The sequence below is a fragment of the Pan troglodytes genome, chromosome X (assembly GCF_028858775.2).
Source record: "Pan troglodytes isolate AG18354 chromosome X, NHGRI_mPanTro3-v2.0_pri, whole genome shotgun sequence".
NCBI classification, from domain to species: Eukaryota; Metazoa; Chordata; class Mammalia; order Primates; family Hominidae; genus Pan; species Pan troglodytes.
Genome location: NC_072421.2, coordinates 74,030,983 through 74,051,511, shown reverse-complemented (window position 1 = coordinate 74,051,511; position 20,529 = coordinate 74,030,983). Strand labels below are relative to the sequence as shown.

Here is a 20,529-nt window from a genome sequence, read left to right as displayed (position 1 = left end):
AAGCAAAAGCTGACAGAATTTATCACCACCAGAACCAACTTACAAAACATGGCGAAAGGAGTTCTTCAATCTGAAAGAAAATAAAAACAGTAACATGCAAAATGAAAACATTTAAAGGTATAAAACCCACTAGTAAAAGTAAATACATAGCAAAATAAAAATACTTTAACACTGCCATTGTGGTTTGCAATCCACTAACTTGAACCTGGGAGGCAGAAATTGCAGTGAGCTGAGATCACACTACTGCACTACAGCCTGGGTGACACAGTGAGATTCTATCTAAAAAAAAAAAAAAAAGACAAAAAATTTTGAAGACAGTGAAGGTGAAAGGCCACATACCCATAGGCTGAAATAGATGGAAAAAGATATTCCTTGAAAATGGTAAACAAAAGACAGCTGAGTTGGCTATATTCATATCAGATAAAATAGACTTTCAGTCAAAAACTGTTGCAAGAGACAAAGGTCACTACATAATGACAAATAAGTCAATTTGTTTAGAAGATATAACAATAGCATGTATGTATGCACCAAATATGAGAACACCTAAATATATAAAGCAAATAATAAACGCGAAGGGAGAAATAGACAGCAATACAATAACAGAAAGGGACTTCAATACCCCACTGTCAAAAATAGACAGATCATGCAGACAGAAAATCAATATGTAACATTAGGCTTGAACTATAGACCACATAGGCCCAACATACATATTAAGATCATTCCATTCAATAGTTGCAGAATATACATTCTCAAATGCACTTAGAACATGCTCCAGGATAGATCATATATTAGGCCACAACACAGTTTAAGATTCATAAAATTGTTTGTTTGTTTGTTTGAGACGGAGTCTTGCTCTGTCACCCAGGCTGGAGTGCAATGCTGTGATCTCGGCTCACTACAATCTCCACCTCCCGGGTTCAAGCTATTCTCCTGCCTCAGTCTTCCAAGTAGCTGGGATTATGGGTGCCTGCCACCACACCTGGCTAATTTTTGTATGTTTAGAAGAGAAAGGGTTTCACTGTATTGGCCAGGCTGGTGTTGAACTCCTGACCTCAAGTGATCCACTTGCCTCCCAAAGTGCTGGGATTACAGTCATGAGCCACCATATCCAGCCATCAATAACCAAATGTGTGATTTTTTTTGATAAAAATAATTAAAATGAGGGTTTTTTCCAATAAAGAAGAGAAATAACAATAACAGATTATATCCTGGTTACAAGCTAATTACCACATCCTATACAATGTGGTTGTGCTCAACATGTAGTCAATGATAATATGAATAATGAACATTTGAAATTTTAAAACCCCATTATTACTTGTCAATGTTGTAAATTCATAAATGTTGAAATAAATACTTACAAATAAGTATCTTTTAGAGACTTTAGTTTGACAGTGCCTATATATTAACCCCAAGGTTACATAAAAATAGTACAGCAAATGAATTAATATTACTGCTAATTTCCCCTTAATTTCTCTATAATATGGCTGTCTGGTGTTGCATTAGTGAACATACTTCCGACAACTACATGGGTGCCCCAGAGACTATGATAAATCGCTTCACATTATCCAAGATCATCAACAGATAATCCTAAATGTTAGTAGCTTTCATCTGTTTTAAAAAGAGGGTTGTTTATACATGGTCCAAAAAATGCCAAACCAATTAAGTCAGCCCACTATCCTCAGCTTGAAGTGCATAGCAAATTTCTTTAGCACTATTGATAAACTTTTCCAAGAGTGTTTCTCTTTCAATTTCTACTTCTTCATGTCAAACTATCATATCAATCTTGGTTTTGTGGTGTTATAGTCAGAATCATTAGTTTGCTATTAGCCACTTCTGGAAATAATGATTCAAAATCTCTTCACAGCAATTCTGGACATGCTTGGGTTGCACACTCTACTCTGGCACTTTCAAAGTGAAAGACTGGTTTGGACCATGTGGGAAAATGAAGGTTGGACATGTCTCATTACACCCTTCCAGCATTAACATTAACACAAGCCTTTAGTCTGATTAAAAATATTTACAGTCTATTCTCTCTAAAGCCTGCTACTTGGAGGCTTCATCTACACGATAAAACCTAGGTCTCCACAACCCCTTATCATAATCAGACATTTCTTTCTACAAATAATAACTCTTTCAACCAATTGCCAATCAGAATAAGTTTAAATATACTTATGGTCTACCTATGGGCCTGTAATCTGAGTTACTCGGGAGGCTGAGGCAGGAGAATCACTTGAACCTGTGAGGAGGAGGTTGCAATTAGCTGAGATCATGCCACTGCACTCAAGTCTGGGTGACAGAGCAAGACTCCATTAAAAAAAAAAATCTAATCGAAGAAATAAAAACCACTAGAGCATCTAAACCAGAAGGACTTGAGAACATTGGATCATGACGAAGGGGAGGCAGGACTAGATTGCCGCTCCAGACAGAGCAGCATGCAGAGTCTCACATTGTGAATTTTAGCAAGAACAATCCAGCAATCCTGACAGGACTCACAGACCCTCTGAAGGAAGTAGACTGCTCCTGCTGGACCCAGGAGGTGCCCCAAATACTGTGAGCGCTCCATCTGCAGAAGTGGGAAACTTCTCTCCCAAACACATCCACCCACAGGAGAAACTGAAGGTCTGTTTGTGGGAGATGTTTCCGACCTCACCTGGAGCTGAGTCAATTTAGAGAGCCAAGTGAAACTCAGGGGTAGAGGAAGCAGTGGAAAGGCCCTTGAAGCTAGCTGGGTCCCCAGGCAGGCCATTCCTGCCTGGCACCACAGAGATCCGTCAGGAGGTTGGCCAGAGAAGCAGGGAGCAAAACTTCACAGGGAGAAGGAAGTATCCAGCTGAAATTTGTAACAACTTGAACAAAGCAAGAAGCCTCCTGACCAGAACTCAGGGGAGGACACAAATCCAGTGTGCAGACTACACAGGTAGGAGAAGAACTAAGCCCTTTTTCTTTTCTTTTCTTTTCTTCTCTTTTTTTTCTTTTTTTTTTTTTCTTTTTTTTTTTTTTTTTTTTTTTTTTTTTTGCAGCTGGGAAGTGGGTACCCTGGGGTAAGTTTTCAAGGCTGTCTTGCCCACCACCTAGAAACAGACTCGGGAGCTGTTGGGGGTTCACGGTGAAAGTCAGTCTGGTCCTTCAGTTTGCATGGGAGCTGGATGAGGCCTGAGACTGCCAGCTTTCCCCCACTTCCCTGACAACCTGCAGGACTCAGCAGAGGCAGCCATAATCTTCCTAGGTACACAAATCCAGACCTTGGAATCTCATCCACATCTCCCACAGCAGCTGCGTCAAGACCTGACTGAAAAAAGAATCTGAGCTCAGACATGCCTACCCCTGTCTCCACCTCCTGGTCTTTCCCTACCCACCGTGGTAGCAGTAGACAAAGGGAATATAAATCTTAAAAGTTCTAGGGCCCTGCCCACCACCAGTCCCTCTCCATACCACTACAGCTCGTGCTATCTGGAAAGCACCACCTCCCGGCAGGAGGCAAATCAGCACATAATAGAGCATTAAACCACCAAAGGTAGGAAAGCTCATGAAGTCCATTGCACCCACCCACCACCTCCACAGGAAAAGGCACTTGTATCCATGGCTGAGACACCCATAGTCAGTTCACCACACAGAACTTTGTGCAGACAACCCCCAGTACCAGCCCTGAGCCAGGTAGACTCACGGGGTGGCTAGACCCAGAAGAAACACAACAATCAATGCAGTTTGACTAACAGGAAGCCACATCCATAGGAAGAGGGGAAAAGTACTACATCAAGGGAAAAACCAATGGGACAAAAGAATCTGAACAACAGCTTTCATCCTTAGATCTTCCTTCTGACAGCGCCTACCCAAATGAGAAGGAACCGGAAAACCAACTATGTTAATATGACTAGTTGACCAGCAACAGATCCAAACCAAGAAGAAATCCCTGATTTATCTGAAAAAAAAAAAAATTCAGGAGGTTAGTCATTAAGCTAATAAGGTAGGCACCAGAGAAAGGCAAAGCCCAATGAAAGAAAATCCAAGAAACAATACAAGAAGTGAAGAAAGAAATATTAAAAAAAAGATAGCTTAAATTAGAAAACAATCAAAAATTCAGGAAAGTTTGGACACACTTTTAAAAATACAAAATGCTCTGGAAACTCTCTGCAATACAATTGAACAAAGAAGAAAGAAATTCAGAGCTCAAAGACAAGGTCTTTGAATTAACCCAATCCAACAAAGACAAAGAAAAAAGAATAAGAAAATATGTACAAAGCCTCGAAGAAGTCTGGCATTATGTTAAATGATCAAACCTAATAATAATTGGTGTTCCTGAGGAAGAGGATTCTAAAAACTTGGTAAACATAGTTGGGGAAATAATAAAGGAAACCTTCCCTGGTGTTGCTAGAGGCCTAGACATCCAAATACAAGAAGCACAAAGAACACCTGAAAATTTCAGAACAAAAATATCATGCCTAGGCACATTGTCATCAGGTTATCCAAAATGAAGACAAAGGAAAAAATCTTAAGAGCTGTGAGACAGAAGCACCAGGTAACCTATAAAGAAAAACTTACAGCAGAGTTCTCAGCAGATACTCTACAAGCTAGAAGGGATTGGAGACCTATCTTTAGCCTCCTCTAACAAAACAATTATAAGCCAAGAATTTTGTATTCAGTGAAACTAAGCATCATATATGAAGGAAAGATATAGTCTTTTTCAGACAAATAAATGCTGAGAGAATTCGCCATTACCAAGCCACCACTACAAGAACTGCTACAAGGAGCTTAGATCTTGAAAATAATCCTGGAGATATATCAAAACTGAGCCTCTTTAAAGCATAAATGACACAGGACCTATAAAACAAGTATACAAGTTAAAAAGCAAAAACAATACACACAAAAAAGTACACAGGCACAAAGAGCACAATGAATGCAATTGTACCTCACATTTCAATACTAACATTGAATGCAAATGGCCTAAATGCTCCACTTAAATGATACAGAACCACAGAGCAGATACAAACTCAACACCTAACTATCTGCTGCCTTCAGGAGACTCACCTAACACATAAGGACTCACAAAAACTTAAAGTAAAAGGGTGGGAAAAGGCATGTCATGCAAATGGACACCAAAAGTGATCAGAGGTAGCTATTCTTATATAACACAAAACAAACATTAAAACAACAGCAGTTTAAAAAGATAAAGAGGGACATTATGTAATAGTAAAAGGCCTTGTCCTACAGGAAAATATTACAATCCTAAACATATATGAACCTCACATTGGAGCTCCCAAATTAATAAAACTGTTACTAATAGACCTAAGAAATGAGACAGACAGTAATACACTAATAGTGGGGGACTTCCATACTCCACTGACAACACTAAACAGGTCATCAAGACAGAAAGTCAACAAAGAAACAATGGATCCAAACTATACCTTGGGCCAATGGACTTAACTGATATATAGAGAACATTTCATCCAACAGCCACAGAATACACATTCTATTCAACAGTACCGAAAACTTTCTCCAAGATAGACCATATGATAGGCCATGAAATGAGCCTCAATAAATTTAAGAAAATTGAAATTATATCAAGTATTCTCTCAGACCACAGTGGAATAAAACTGGAAATCAACTCCAAAAGGAACCTTCAAAATCATGCAAATACATGAAAATTAAATAAACTGCTCTTGAATGAGCTTTGGATAAAAAATGAAATCAAGATGGACACTAAAAATTTCTTTCAACTGAATGACAATAACCATACAACCTACAAAAACGTCTGGAATACAGCGAAGACTATGCCAAGAGGAAAGTTTACAGCCCTAAATGCCTACCTTAAAAAAACTGAAAGAGCAGAAAATGACATTCTAAGGTCATACCTCAAAAAACTAGAGAAACAGGAGCAAACCAAACCCAAACCCAGCAGAAGAAAGGAAATAACCAAGATCAGAGCAGAATGAAATAAAATTGAAACAAGAAAAACAATAGAAAAGATAAATGAAACAAAAAGCTGGTTCTATGTGAAGATAAATAAAATTGATAGGCCATTAGCAAGACTAACCAAGAAGAGAGAAAATCCAAAGAACCTCACTAAGAAACAAAACAGGTGAAATTACAACTGACACTACCGAAATACAAAAGATTATTCAAGGATACTATGAACACCTTTACACACAAAAACTAGAAAACCTAGAAGAGATGGATACATTCTTGGAAAAAATACAACCCTCCTAGCTTAAATCGGGAAGAATTAGATACCCTGAAAAGACCAATAACAAGCAGAGACACTGAAAGGGTAATTAAAAAATTACCAATAAAAAAAGTAAAAGACCAGAAGGATTCACAGCAGAATTCTATCAGACATTGAAAGAAGAATTGATAGCAATCTTTTTGACACTATTTCAGAGGAAAGAAAAAGAAGGAACCTTCCATAATTCATTGTATGAAACCAGCATCACCCTAATACCAAAACCAAAGAAGGACATAACCAAAAGAGAAAATGACAGACCAATATCCCTGATGAACATGGATGCTATAATTCTTAACAAAATACAAGCTAGCCAAATCCAAAAACATATCAAATAGATAATCCAGCCTGATTAAGCAGGTTTTATGCCAGGGATGCAGGGATAGTTTAACATATGCGAGTGAATAAATGTGATACATCATATAAACAGAATTAAAAAGAAAAATCACATGATCATCTCAACAGATGCAAAAAAAATTCGACAAAATTAAGCATCCCTTTATGAATAAAACTCTCAGGAAAAATAGCATAAAGAAACATTATTACATTAATGTAATCAAAGCCATCTACGAATGACAAACCCACAGTCAACATAATACCCAATGGGGAAAAACTGACTGCATTCCGTCTGAGAATGGGAAAAACACAATGATGCCCACTCTCACCACTCCTCTTCAACATAGTACTGGAAATCCTAGCCAGAGCAATTGGAAAAGAGAAAGAAATAAAGGGTATCCAAATCGATAAAGAGGAAGTCAAACTGTCACTCTTTGCTGACAATATTATTGTTTACCCTGAAAACTCTAAAAACTATCCTCGAACTGATAAAAGAATTCAGCAAAGTTTCTGGATACAAGATTAATGTACACAAATCAGTAGATCTTCTTTTTTTATTTTTATTATACTTTAAGTTTTAGGGTACATGTGCACAATGTGTAGGTTAGTTACATATGTATACATGTGACATGCTGGTGTGCTGCACCCACTAACTCATCATCTAGTATTAGGTATATCTCCCAGTGCTATCCCTCCCCCCGCCCCACCCCACAACAGTCCCCAGAGTGTGATGTTCCCCTTCCTGTGTCATGTGTTCTCATTGTTCAATTCCCACCTATGAGTGAGAATATGCGGTGTTTGGTTTTTTGTTCTTGTGATAGTTTACTGAGAATGATGATTTCCAATTTCATCCATGTCCCTACAAAGGACATGAACTCATCATTTTTTATAGCTGCATAGTATTCCATGGTGTATATGTGCCACATTTTCTTAATCCAGTCTATCATTGTTGGACATTTGGGTTGGTTCCAAGTCTTTGCTATTGTGAATAGTGCCCCCAATAAACATATGTGTGCATGTGTCTCTATAGCAGCATGATTTATAGACCTTTGGGTATATACCCAGTAATGGGATGGCTGCGTCAAATGGTATTTCTAGTTCTAGATCCTTGAGGAATTGCCACACTGACTTCCACAATGGTTGAACTAGTTTCCATTCTCACCAACACTATAAAAGTGTTCCTATTTCTCCACATCCTCTCCAGCAACTGTTGTTTCCTGACATTTTAATAATTGCCATTCTAACAGGTGTGAGATGATATCTCATTGTGGTTTTGATTTGCATTTCTCTGACGGCCAGTGATGGTGAGCATTTTTTCATGTGTCTTTTGACTGTATAAATGTCTTCTTTTGAGAAGTGTCTGTTCATATCCTTCGCCCACTTTTTGATGAGGTTGTTTGTTTTTTTCTTGTAAATTTGATTGAGTTCATTGTAGATTCTGGATATTAGCCCTTTGTCAGATGAGTAGGTTGTGAAAATTTTCTCCCATTTTGTGGGTTGCCTCTTCACTCTAATGGTAGTTTCTTTTTGCTGTGCAGAAGCTCTTTAGTTTAATTAGATCCCATTTGTCAAATTTGTCTTTTGTTGCCATTGCTTTTGATGTTTTATACATGAAGTCCTTGCCCATGCCTATGTCCTGAATGGTAATGCCTAAGTTTTCTTCCAGGGGTTTTGTGGTTTTAGGTCTAACATTTAAGTCTTTAATCCATCTTGAATTGATTTTTATATAAGGTGTAAGGAAGAGATCCAGTTGCAGCTTTCTACATATTGCTAGCCAGTTTTCCCAGCACCATTTATTAAAAAGGGAAACCTTTCCCCATTGCTTGTTTTTCTCAGGTTTGTCAAAGATCAAATAGTTGTAGATATGCAGCGTTATTTCCGAGGGCTCTGTTCTGTTCCATTGATCTATTTCTCTGTTTTGGTACCAGTACCATGCTGTTTTGCTTACTGTAGCCTTCTAGTATAGTTTGAAGTGAGGTAGCGTGATGCCTCCAGCTTTGTTCTTTTGGCTTAGGATTGACTTGGTGATGCGGGCTCTTTTTTGGTTCCATATGAAGTTTAAAGTAGTTTTTTCCAATTCTGTGAAGAAAGTCATTGGTAGCTTGATGGGGATGGCATTGAATCCATAAATTACCTTGGGCATTATGGCCATTTTCACGATATTGATTCTTCCTACCCATGAGCATGAAATGTTCTTCCATTTGTTTGTATCCTCTTTTATTTCATTGAGCAGTGGTTTGTAGTTCTCCTTGAAGAGGTCCTTCATTTCCCTTGTAAGTTGGATTCCTAGGTATTTTATTCTCTTTGAAGCAATTATGAATGGGAGTTCATTCATGATTTGGCTCTCTGTTTGTCTGTTATTGGTGTATAAGAATGCTTGTGATTTTTGCACATTGATTTTGTATCCTGAGACTTTGCTGAAGTTGCTTATCAGCTGAAGGAGATTTTGGGCTGAGACAATGGGGTTTTCTAGATATACAATCATGTCGTCTGCAAACAGGGACAATTTGACTTCCTCTTTTCCTAATTGAATACCCTTTATTTCCTTCTCCTGCCTAATTGCCCTGGCCAGAAATTCCAACACTATGTTGAGTAAGAGTGGTGAGAGAGGGCATCCCTGTCTTGTGCCAGTTTTCAAAGGGAATTCTTCCAGTTTTTGCCCATTCAGTATGATATTGGCCGTGGGTTTGTCATAGATAGCTCTTATTATTTGGAGATACGTCCCATCAATACCTAATTTATTGAGAGTTTTTAGCATGAAGGGTTGTTGGATTTTGTCAAAGGCCTTTTCTTCATCTATTGAGATAATCATGTGGTTTTTGTCTTTGGTTCTGTTTATATGTTGGATTACATTTATTGATTTGCATACATTGAACCAGCCTTGCATCCCAGGGATGAAGCCCACTTGATCATGGTGGATAAGCTTTTTGATGTGCTGCTGGATTCGGTTTGCCAGTATTTTATTGAGGTTTTTTGCATCAATATTCATCAAGGATATCCGTCTAAAATTCTCTGTTTTGCTTGTGTCTCTGCCCGGCTTTGGTATCAGGATGATGCTGGCCTCATAAAATGAGTTAGGGAGGATTCCCTCTTTTTCTATTGATTGGAATAGTTTCAGAAGGAATGGTACCAGTTCCTCCTTGTACCTCTGGTAGAATTCGGCTGTGAATCCATGTGGTCCTGGACTCTTTTTGGTTGGTAAGCTATTGATTATTACCACAATTTCAGCTCCTGTTATTGGTCTATTCAGAGAGTCAACTTCTTCCTGGTTTAGTCTTGGGAGGGTGTATGTGTCAAGGAATTTATCCATTTCTTCTAGATTTTCTAGTTTGTTTGCATAGAGGTGTTTGTAGTATTCTCTGATGGTAGTTTGTTTTTCTGTGGGATCAGTGGTGATATCCCCTTTATCATTTTATATTGCGTCTATTTGTTTCTTCTCTCTCTTCTTCTTTATTAGTCTTGCTAGTGGTCTATCAATTTTGTTGATCCTTTCAAAAAACCAGCTCCTGGATTCATTAATTTTTTGAAGGGTTTTTTGTGTCTCTATTTCCTTCAGTTCTGCTCTGATTTTAGTTATTTCTTGCCTTCTGCTAGCTTTTGAATGTGTTTGCTCTTGCTTTTCTAGTTCTTTTAATTGTGATGTTAGGGTGTCAATTTTGGATCTTTCCTGCTTTCTCTTGTGGGCATTTAGTGCTATAAATTTCCCACTACACTCTGCTTTGAATGTGTCCCAGAGATTCTGGTATGTTGTGTCTTTGTTCTCGCTGGTTTCAAAGAACATCGTTATTTCTGCCTTCATTTCGTTGTGTACCCAGTAGTTATTCAGGAGCAGGTTGTTCAGTTTCTATGTAGTTGAGCGGTTTTGAGTGAGATTCTTAATCCTGAGTTCTAGTTTGATTGCACTGTGGTCTGAGAGATAGTTTGTTATAATTTCTGTTCTTTTACATTTGCTGAGAAGAGCTTTACTTCCAAGTATGTGGTCAATTTTGCAATAGGTGTGGTGTGGTCCCGAAAAAAGTGTATATTCTGTTGATTTTGGGTGGAGAGTTCTGTAGATGTCTATTAGGTCCGCTTGGTGCAGAGCTGAGTTCAATTCCTGGGTATCCTTGTCGACTTTCTGTCTCATTGATCTGTCTGATGTTGACAGTGGGTTGTTAAAGTCTCCCATTATTAATGTGTGGGAGTCTAAGTCTCTTTGTAGGTCTCTCAGGACTTGCTTTATGAATCTGGGTGCTCCTGTATTGGGTGCATATAGGTTTAGGATAGTTAGCTCTTCTTGTTTAATTGATTCCTTTACCATTATGTAATGGCCTTCTTTGTCTCTTTTGATCTTTGTTGGTTTAAAGTCTGTTTTATCAGAGACTAAGATTGCAATCCCTGTTTTCCATTTGCTTGGTAGATCTTCCTCCATCCTTTTATTTTGAGCCTATGTGTGTCTCTGCACGTGAGATGGGGTTTCCTGAATACAACACACTGATGGGTCTTCACTCTTTATCCAATTTGCCAGGCTCTGTTTTTAAATTGGAGCATTTAGTCCATTTACATTTAAAGTTAATATTGTTATGTGTGAAATTGAACCCGTCATTATGATGTTTGCTGGTTATTTTGCTCGTTAGTTGTTGCAGTTTCTTTCTAGTCTCGATGGTCTTTACATTTTGGCATTATTTTGCAGCGGCTGGTACCGGTTGTTCCTTTCCATGTTTGGTGCTTCCTTCAGCAGCTCTTTTAGGCCAGGCCTGGTGGTGACAAAATCTGTTAGCATTTGCTTGTCTGTAAAGTATTTTATTTCTCCTTCACTTATGAAGCTTAATTTGGCTGGATATGAAATTCTGGGTTGAAAATTCTTTTCTTTAAGAATGTTGAATATTGGCCCCCACTCTCTTCTGGCTTGTAGAGTTTCTGCCGAGAGATCCGTACAAATCAGTAGATCTTCTATACACCAACAGCGACCAAGCAGAGAATCAAATGAAGAACTCAACTTCTTTTACAATTGCTGCAGAAATATAATAAAATGCATAGTAATATACATAGCTAAGGAGTCAGAAGACCTCTACAAAGAAAACTACAAAATACTGCTGAAAGAAATCATAGATGACGCAAACATATAGAAACACCTCCCATGCTCATGGACAGGTAGAATCAATATTGTGAGAATGACCATACTGCCACAAGCAATCTACAAATTTAATGCAATCCCCATCAATATACCACCATCTTTCTTCACAGAATTTAAAAAAAAATCTAAAATTTACATGCAACCAAAAAACAGCCCGCATAGCCAAAGCAAGACTAAGAAAGAAGAACAAATCTGGAGGCATCACACTACCTGATTTCAAATTATACTGTAAGACAATAGTCACCGCAACATCGTGGTACTGGTGTAAAAATAGGCACAAAGACCAAGGGAACACAATAGAGAAGCCAGAAATAAACCCAAACATTTACAGCCAACTGACCTTCACCTTCGACAAAGTAAAATAAATAAATAAATAAATAAAAAATAAAGTGGGGGGGGAAGGACACACTTTGCAACTAATGGTGCTGGGATCATTGGCCAGTCACATGTAGGAGAACAAAACTGGATCCTCATCTTTCACTTTATAATAAATCAACTCAAGATGGATTAAGGACTTAACCTAAGATCTGAAACTATCAAAATTCTAGAAGATAACACTGGCAAAAACCCTTCTAGACATTGGCTTAGGCAAGGTTCTCATGACCAAGAACCCAAAAGCAAATGCAATAAAACAAAAAATAAATAGCTGGGACCTAATTAAGCTAAAGAGCTTTTGTACAGCAAAAGGAACAGTCAGCAGAGTAAATAGACAACCCACAGAGTGGGAGAAAGTCTTCACAGTCTATACATCTGACAAAGGACTAATATCCAGAATCTATGAGAAACTCAAACCAATCAGTAAGAAAAAAAAATCCCATAAAAAAGTGGTCTAAGGACATAAATAGACAACTCTCAAAGCAAGATATACAAACGGCCAACAATCATATGAAAACATACTCAACATCTCTGATGATCTGGGAAATGCAAATCAAAACCACAATGCAATACCACCTTACTCCTGCAAGAATGACCATAATCAAAAAACTAAAAAACAGTAGATGTTGGCATGGATGCAGAGATCAGGGAACACTTCTACACTCCTGGTGGGAATGTAAACTAGTACAGCTGCTATGGAAAACAGTGTGGAGATTCCTTAAAGAACTAAAAGTAGAGTTGCTATTTGATCCAGCAATCCCACTACTGGGTATGTACTGCAAGGAAAATAAGTCATTATTCAAAAAAGATACTTGCACACTCATGTTTATAGCAGCATAATTCACAATTGCAAAATTGTGGAACCAATCCAAATGTCCATCAATCAATGAGTGGTTAAGGAAACTGTGATATATAGATATAGATATAGATATAGATATAGATATAGATATAGATATATGATGGAATACTACTCAGCCATAAAAAGGAATGAATTAGCAGCATTTGCAGTGACCCGGGTGAGATTGGAGACGATTATTCCAAGTGAAGTAACTCAGGAATGGAAAACCAAACATCATATGTTCTCACTGATATATGGGAGCTAAGCTCTGAGGATGCAAAGGCATAAGAATGATATAATGGACTTCGGGGTCTTGGGGGAAAGAGTGGGAGGGGAGCGAGGGATAAAAGACTGCAAACAAATGTGGTGCATTGTATACTGCTTGGGTGATGGGTGCACCAAAATCTCACAAATCACCACTAAAGAACTTACTCATGTAACCAAATACTACCTGTACCGCAATAACTTATGAAAAAATTTAAAAATTTTAAAAATATATAAAAATTAATTAATCTACCTCTGACCTGGAAGCCCCCACTTCCAGTTGTCTCACCCTTCCAGATTGAATAAATGTAAATTTTACATGTACTGACTGATGTATTATGTGTCTCTAAAATGTATAAAAGCAAGCTGTACCCTGACCACTTGGGGCATATGTCATCAAGACCTCCTGAGGCCATGTCATGGGTGTGTCCTTAATCTTGGCAAAATAAGCTTTATAAATTAATTGAGACTTGTCTCCAATACTTTTTGGTTTTCAGAACTCATACCACAGAAATATAAAAGATTAAAAGAAAGTACTATGAACAATTAAAACCAATGAATTTGATAACCAAGAAGAAATGGATAAATTTCCAAAAACATACAAACTGTCAAAACTAAGTCATGAGGAACAGATCATCTGAACAGACTAATATCAGGACTAATATCAGAAAAAAGGCAAAATATGGCTTAACTGGTGAATTATATCAAACATTTAAAGAATTAATAACAATCCTTCTAAAATTCTTTCCAAAACACTGAAGAGAAGGAAATACTTCCAAACTCATTTAATGATGCCAGCATTACCCTGATAGTGTTCTCGGAACCAAGCTGGGTCTGACTGTGTTTTCTCGAGACCTAGTAATGAGAAGCAGACAAACTAGGAAAGAAGGGAATTTATTGCTGTTACCGAATATACGGAAAAGGCTGCAGATAATTTCACCAGACCAATTCAAAGTGTTAAAATTTTTGTAGTGCTTATATAGGTTGGGGTTATGTGTCTATGTGCAGTATAGCATTTGGCTAAGTCTATTGATAACTAATTTTGTTACAACTAGAAGGTCAGAGGCAAAAAAAAAAAAAATGCTTGCTAAGTCTGATTAAAAAGGCTCCAGTACCTTCAAGTCTTGTTTACTGTGGTAATGGAGTGATTATTTCTGTCTTATCTCCTTCACAGCTTGGTCGGGAGACATGCCTTAGATCTCCAATGACTCTATTCAAACAACTGCCTCTATTACCTTGATGTGTCTCAGATTTCTTTGACCTGAGACAGGTCCTGGCACTAGGAATGTAAGACTGTCTGTCTCTATTATTTTGGCTTGCTCCAGGTTAGAGAGAAGCCCATCAAAGGCTCCTGCTGACCATATGTTTCATTTCTAGCTTTGATATATGGGCACTGATTTCCCTAGGTTTATTTGCCCAATGTTAAGACAGCTCTGTGGAAATTTGTCTGTGTAACTGAAGTGTTATGCAGGCCTGTCTGTGTGATCATCAGGGAGAATTGGTCTGCCATAATATCAAAGCCAGACAATGATACTACAAGAAAAGAAACTATAGTCCCAATATCCCTGATGAACATAGATGCAAACATCCTCAACAAAATACTAGCAAACCAAACTAAACATCACATTAAGATGGTCATACATCATGATCAAGTGGGATTTATCCCTGTGATGCTAGGGAGGTTAAACATACACAAATCAATACATGTGACATACCACATTTACAGAATGAAGGACAAAAATCATATAATCATCTCAATTCATGCAGAAAAAGCAGTTGAAAAAATTCAACAAACTTTCATTTTAAAAAACTCAAAAAATGAGGTACAAAAAAATACCTAAACACAATAAAGGTCATATATGAAAAGGGAAGAGCAAGATGGTGGAATAGAAAGTGCCACTGGTTGACTCCCCAACCCTACCCCACAAGGACACCAAGTTAAAAACTACCCAGAAAAAATACCTTCAGAAGATCAAAAAATTAGGTGAGCACTCATAGCACCTGCTTTTAACTTCATAGTGCTAAAATTGGTACTGAAGAGATTTAAAAAAACAGTCCTGAACCTCTGACGCCACCCCTCCCAAACCCTGGGCGGCAGCAGCATGGTGTGGAAAGTGTCTCAGGGTGCTAGGGGAAGGAGAACACAGCAATTGTGAGGCGTCGAACTCAGTGCTTTCCTATTAGAGCAGAAAGGAAAAACACAACAAACTCAGCTTATGCCCGCCCACAAAGGGAGCATTTAAACCAGCCCTAGCCAGAAGGGAATTGCTAATCCCAGGATCCAAAGTTGAATACTTGCAAACCAAGGGCTACAGTGCTCTGTATCTCCAAGTAAACTTGAAAGGCAGTCTAGGCCATAATGACTACAATTCTTAGGTGAGTCCTATGGTAGAACTAGGCCCAGAGACAGTGGACTGGGGGTGGGGTGGGGGACATGACATACTGAGACTCCAGCTGGGGCAGCCAAGGGAATCCTGGCATCATTCCTCCCCTAAACCCAGACTCCATAAATAGACCCTTTTCCTTCCACTTGAGGAGAGGAGAAAGAATAGTAAGAAGGCCTGTGTCTTATATCTAGAATATCAGACCAGCCACAGCAGAATAGGGCACTAGTCAGAGTCATGAGGCCCCCATTCCAGGTCCAAGTTCCCAGATGACATTTCAAGACACATACAGGGCCAAAAGGAAACCCGTTGTCTTGAAGTAAAGGATGAAATCCTGACAGTAATCATCATGTGCTAGCTAAATAGCCCTTGAGTCCTGAATAACCAGCAGGAATACCCTGGTACTATATCACGGGCTTGGGTGAGCCTCTGAGACTTGCTGGCTCCAGGTAAGACTCAGCACATAACCATCACAAGTGGGTAGAGCACCAAGTAAGCTCTTGGGGTCACCAATTTCAGGACTTGACTCTTGGATGGCATTTCTGGATCTGCCCTGGGCCAGAGGGGAGTCCACTGCCCTGAGGTTTGACTCCTAAGCCAGGGAGCATTCACAGCAAGCTGCCTTGAAAGACCTTGTGCCTTAAAGGACCATTCTCAGTAGTCCAGCAGTACTCTTCATGATCTGTGAAGGCAATGGCTACAGGATGAGCCTTCTCTGCCTTTGGACAGGGGAGAGAAAAGTGGAAAGGACTGCATCATGTGAATTGAGTACCAGCTCAGTCACTACAAAATAGAATGCCATGTAGAATTCTAAAATTTTTGACTATGGTTTCTAACTCCCAAATAGCATTTCTGAACCCACCTGGTAATTGAGGGATCTCACTGCCCTGAATGAAGGACACAGGCCTGGCTGGCATTGCTATCTGCAGTTTGTAGAGCCCCAGGGACTTGAGTGAACATAGGCAGTAGCCAGAGAGTGGTGACAGCAGGTATTGAGGTGACCCAGCACTGTGCTGGCTTTAGGTTTGACCCAGTGCAGTCATAGAGGTAATGGCAATAATATCACTCCACCCCCAGCTTTAGGGGGCTCAGAAAAGAGAGACTCTGTATTTTTTTGGCGAAAGTAAAAGAAAGGAGTAAAAGTCTCTGCCTAGAAACCCAGGGAATTCTCCTGGATCTTATCCAAGACCATCAAGGCAGTACATATATGAGTCTGCAAGATCTACAGCATTACAGGGCTTGGGGTGCCCCCTAAAGCAGATACAACTTAGATGATAACAACTAGTTTCTCTCAAATATCTGAAAAGTCTTCCTAAGAAGAATGACTACAAATAAGCATAGACAGTGAAAACTACAATAAATACCTAACCCTTCCATGCCCAGACACCAAAGAACATCTACTAGTATCAACACCATCCAGGAAAACATGACCCCACCAATAAACTAAATAAGGCACCAGGGATCAATCCTGAAGAAACAGAGATATGTGACCTTTCAGAAAGAGAACTCAGTTATGTTGAGGAAACTGAAAGAAATTCAAGATAACATAGGGGACAAATTCAGAATTCTCTCAAATACACTTAACCAATAAATTAAAATAATTTAAAAGAATCAAGCAGAAATTCTGGAGATTTAAAATGCAATTGGCATACTGAAGAATGCACCAGAGTTCTTTAACAGCAAAATTGATCAAGCAGAATAAAGAATTAGGGAGCTTGAAGACAGGTTATTTGAAAATACACAGTCAGAAGAGACAAACAAAAAAAAGAATAAGGAACAATGAAGCATGCCTAAAGGATTTAGAAAATATCTTCAAAAGAGCAAATCTAAAAGTTATTGGCCTTAAAGAGGGTACAGAGAAAGAAATGGGGGTAGATAAGTAATAGTAGAGAACTTCTCAAACCTAGAAATAGACATCAATATTCAAGTACAAGAAGATAATAGGACATCAAGCAGATTTAACCTAAAGAAGACTACCTCAAGACATAATTGAACTCTGAAAAGTCAAAGATAAAGAAAGGATTATAAAAGCAATAAGAGAAAAGAAACAAATAACGTACAATGCAGCAGACTTTTTAGTGGAATCTTTACAGTCTAAAGGAGAGTGGCATAACATATTTACAGTGCTGAAAGGAAAAAACTTTTACCCTAGAAGAGTGTATCCAGTGAAAACATTCTTCAAACATAGAGAAATAAATACTTCCCCAGACAAACAAAAGCTGAAGGATTTCATCAATACCAGGCCTGTCCTAGAAGAAATGCTAAAGGGAGTACTTCAATCAGAAAGAAAAAAACATTAATGAGCAACAAATAATCACCTGAACATATAAAATTCACAGGTAACAGTAAGTACACACAAAAACACAGAATATTATAACATTGTGACTATGGTGTATAAGCTACTTTTATCATAACTAGAAAAACTAAACAATGAACTAATAAAAAATAATAACTACAACAGCTTTTCAATACATAGTAAAGACAATAACAAATATAAAAAACAAAAAGTTAAAAGGTAGGGGGATGAAGTTAAGGCACAGAGTTTTCTTTTTGTTTGTCTATACAAATAGTGTTAAGTTGTTCTCAGGTAAAAATAATGGGTTGAAAGATAGTATTTGCAAGCCTCGTAGTAACTTCAAACCAGAAAACAAAATGGATATACAAAAAATAAAAAGCAAAAAGCAAAAAACTAAATTATATTATCAGAGAAAATATTATTCCCTAGAGGAAGACAGAAAGGAATGAAAGAAAGAAAGAGAAAGAAAGAAAAGAAAGAAAGAAAGGAAGGAAGGAAGGAAGGAAGGAAGGGAAAGAAGACCATACAACAATTAGAAAACAAATAACAAAATGGCCATAATAAGTTTTTACTTATCAAAAATACATTGAATGAAAATGGACAAAACTGTCCAATTAAAAAACATAGAATAACTAGACAGATAAAACAACAAGACTCATTGATCTGTGACCTACAAGAAACACACTTCACCTATAAACATACACATAGACTGAAAAAAAGGATGAAAAAAATATGCCACACCAATGGAGAAAAAAAAAAAAGCAAGAGTCACTATGCTTATATCAGACAAAATGGATTTCGAGACAAAAACTATGAGACGAGACAAAGAGGGTCACTATATAATGATAAACCGGACAATTCAGCAAGAGGATATAATAATTTTAAATATATACACACCCAACACTGGAGAACAAAGATACATAAAGGAAAAATTGTTAGAGCTCAAGAGGGAGATAGGCCTCAATACAATCATAGCTAGAAACTTCAGCACCTCCTTCTAGCTATGACAGACAAAAAAATCAACAAAGAAACGTCAGACTTAATCTGCACTATAGACCAAATGGATCTAATAGATATTTACAGAATATTTCATTCAACAACTACAGCATAAACATTCTTTTCCTCACCTCACAGATCATTCTCTAGGATAAACCATATGTTAGGTCACAAAACACATATTAAGTCATTCAAAAAATGAGATAATATCAAGCATCTTCTCTGACCACAGTGGAATAATACTAGAAATTAATAACAAGAATTTTGGAAAATATAAAAATGGAGACTCAGGATCATCAGGGTGTACAGGAGGCAGGACTAGATTACAGCTCCAACTCAGACAAACAGAGCAGCATGCAGAATTTTAGCATTGTGAATTTTAGCTCCAGAACAACTGTGGAAATGAATCAGGTATCCTGAGTGGACCCACAGACCCTCTGAAGGAAGCGGACTCCTACTGCAGGACCCGGGAGACACTCCAAATACTATGAGTGCCCAAACTGTGGAAGTAGGAAAGGGAGATCCTCCACCCATGAACACAAACCTTCATTGGGAAAGTTGAAGGTCTACTTTGTGAGAAAATATTTCAACCTTAGTTGGAGATGAGTCAATTTAGAGAGCTGAGCCAAATACAAGGGTAGAGGAAGCAGCAAAAAAGGCCCTGGGAGCTTGCTGAGTCCCCAAGTAGGCCACTTCTGCCTGGCATCACAGGAATCCTTTGGGAAGGCAGCCAGAGATGTGGGAAAAACACCCCAGGGAGAAGGAAGTCTCCAGCTAAACTTTGTAACAATTTGAACTAGTCAAGAAGCCTCCTGGTCAAAACTCAGAGGAGGGCACAAATCTGGCATGCAGACTCCACAGGCAGGAGAAGAAATAAAGCCCTTTTCTTTTGGAGTTGGGAGGAGGGTAGCCTGAGGCAAGTTCTCAGCCCTGCTTGCCTACTGCCTGGAAACAGACTTGGTGCTGTTATGGGGGACATGGTGGGAGTGAGACTGGCCCTTCAAATTGTCTGGGAGTTGGGTGAGGTCTGTGACTGCTGGCTCTCCCCCACTTTCCTGACAACCTGCAGGACTCAGCAAGGACAGCCATAATCTTTCTAGGTACATCAATACATTGACCTGAGACCTCACCCACGTAACCCACAGCAGCCGCAGCAAGACCCACCCAAAAAGAGTCTGAGCTCAGACAGGTCTAGCTCTGCCCCTACCAGATGGTCCTTTTCTACCAATCCTGGTAGCTGAAGACAAAGGCCATATACTCTTGGGAGTTCTAGGGCCCCACCCACCACCACTACCACTCCATACTACCACAGCTGATGCTCTCTGGAAAGCACCACCTCCTGGCAGGAGGCCAACCAGCACAAAAATAGAGCATTGAACTACCAAAGCTAAGGTCCCTCATGGAATCCATTTCAACCCCCTGCCACCTCCACTGGAACAGGTGCCGGTATTCACAGCTGAGAGACCCATGGACAGTTCATATCACAGGACTCTGTGCAGACAACCCTCAGTACCAGCCTGGAGCCTGGTAGACTTGGTGGGTAGCTAGATCCAGAAGAGATAACAATCACTACAGCTTGGCTCTCAGGAAGTGATATCCATAGGAAAAGGGGAAGACTACTACATCAAGGGAACACCACGTGGGTCTAGGGTTGAATAACAGCTTTCAACCCTAGACCTCTCCTCTGACAGAGCCTACCCAAATAAG

The 20,529-nt window shown here is 38.8% G+C and overlaps 1 pseudogene; it reads right to left on the bottom strand.

Moving 5' to 3' along the window:
* Window positions 1–1,212: 1,212 nt before the first annotated feature.
* On the bottom strand, window positions 1,213–2,468 carry LOC100611612 (cobalamin trafficking protein CblD-like; annotated as a pseudogene).
* Window positions 2,469–20,529: the final 18,061 nt, after the last annotated feature.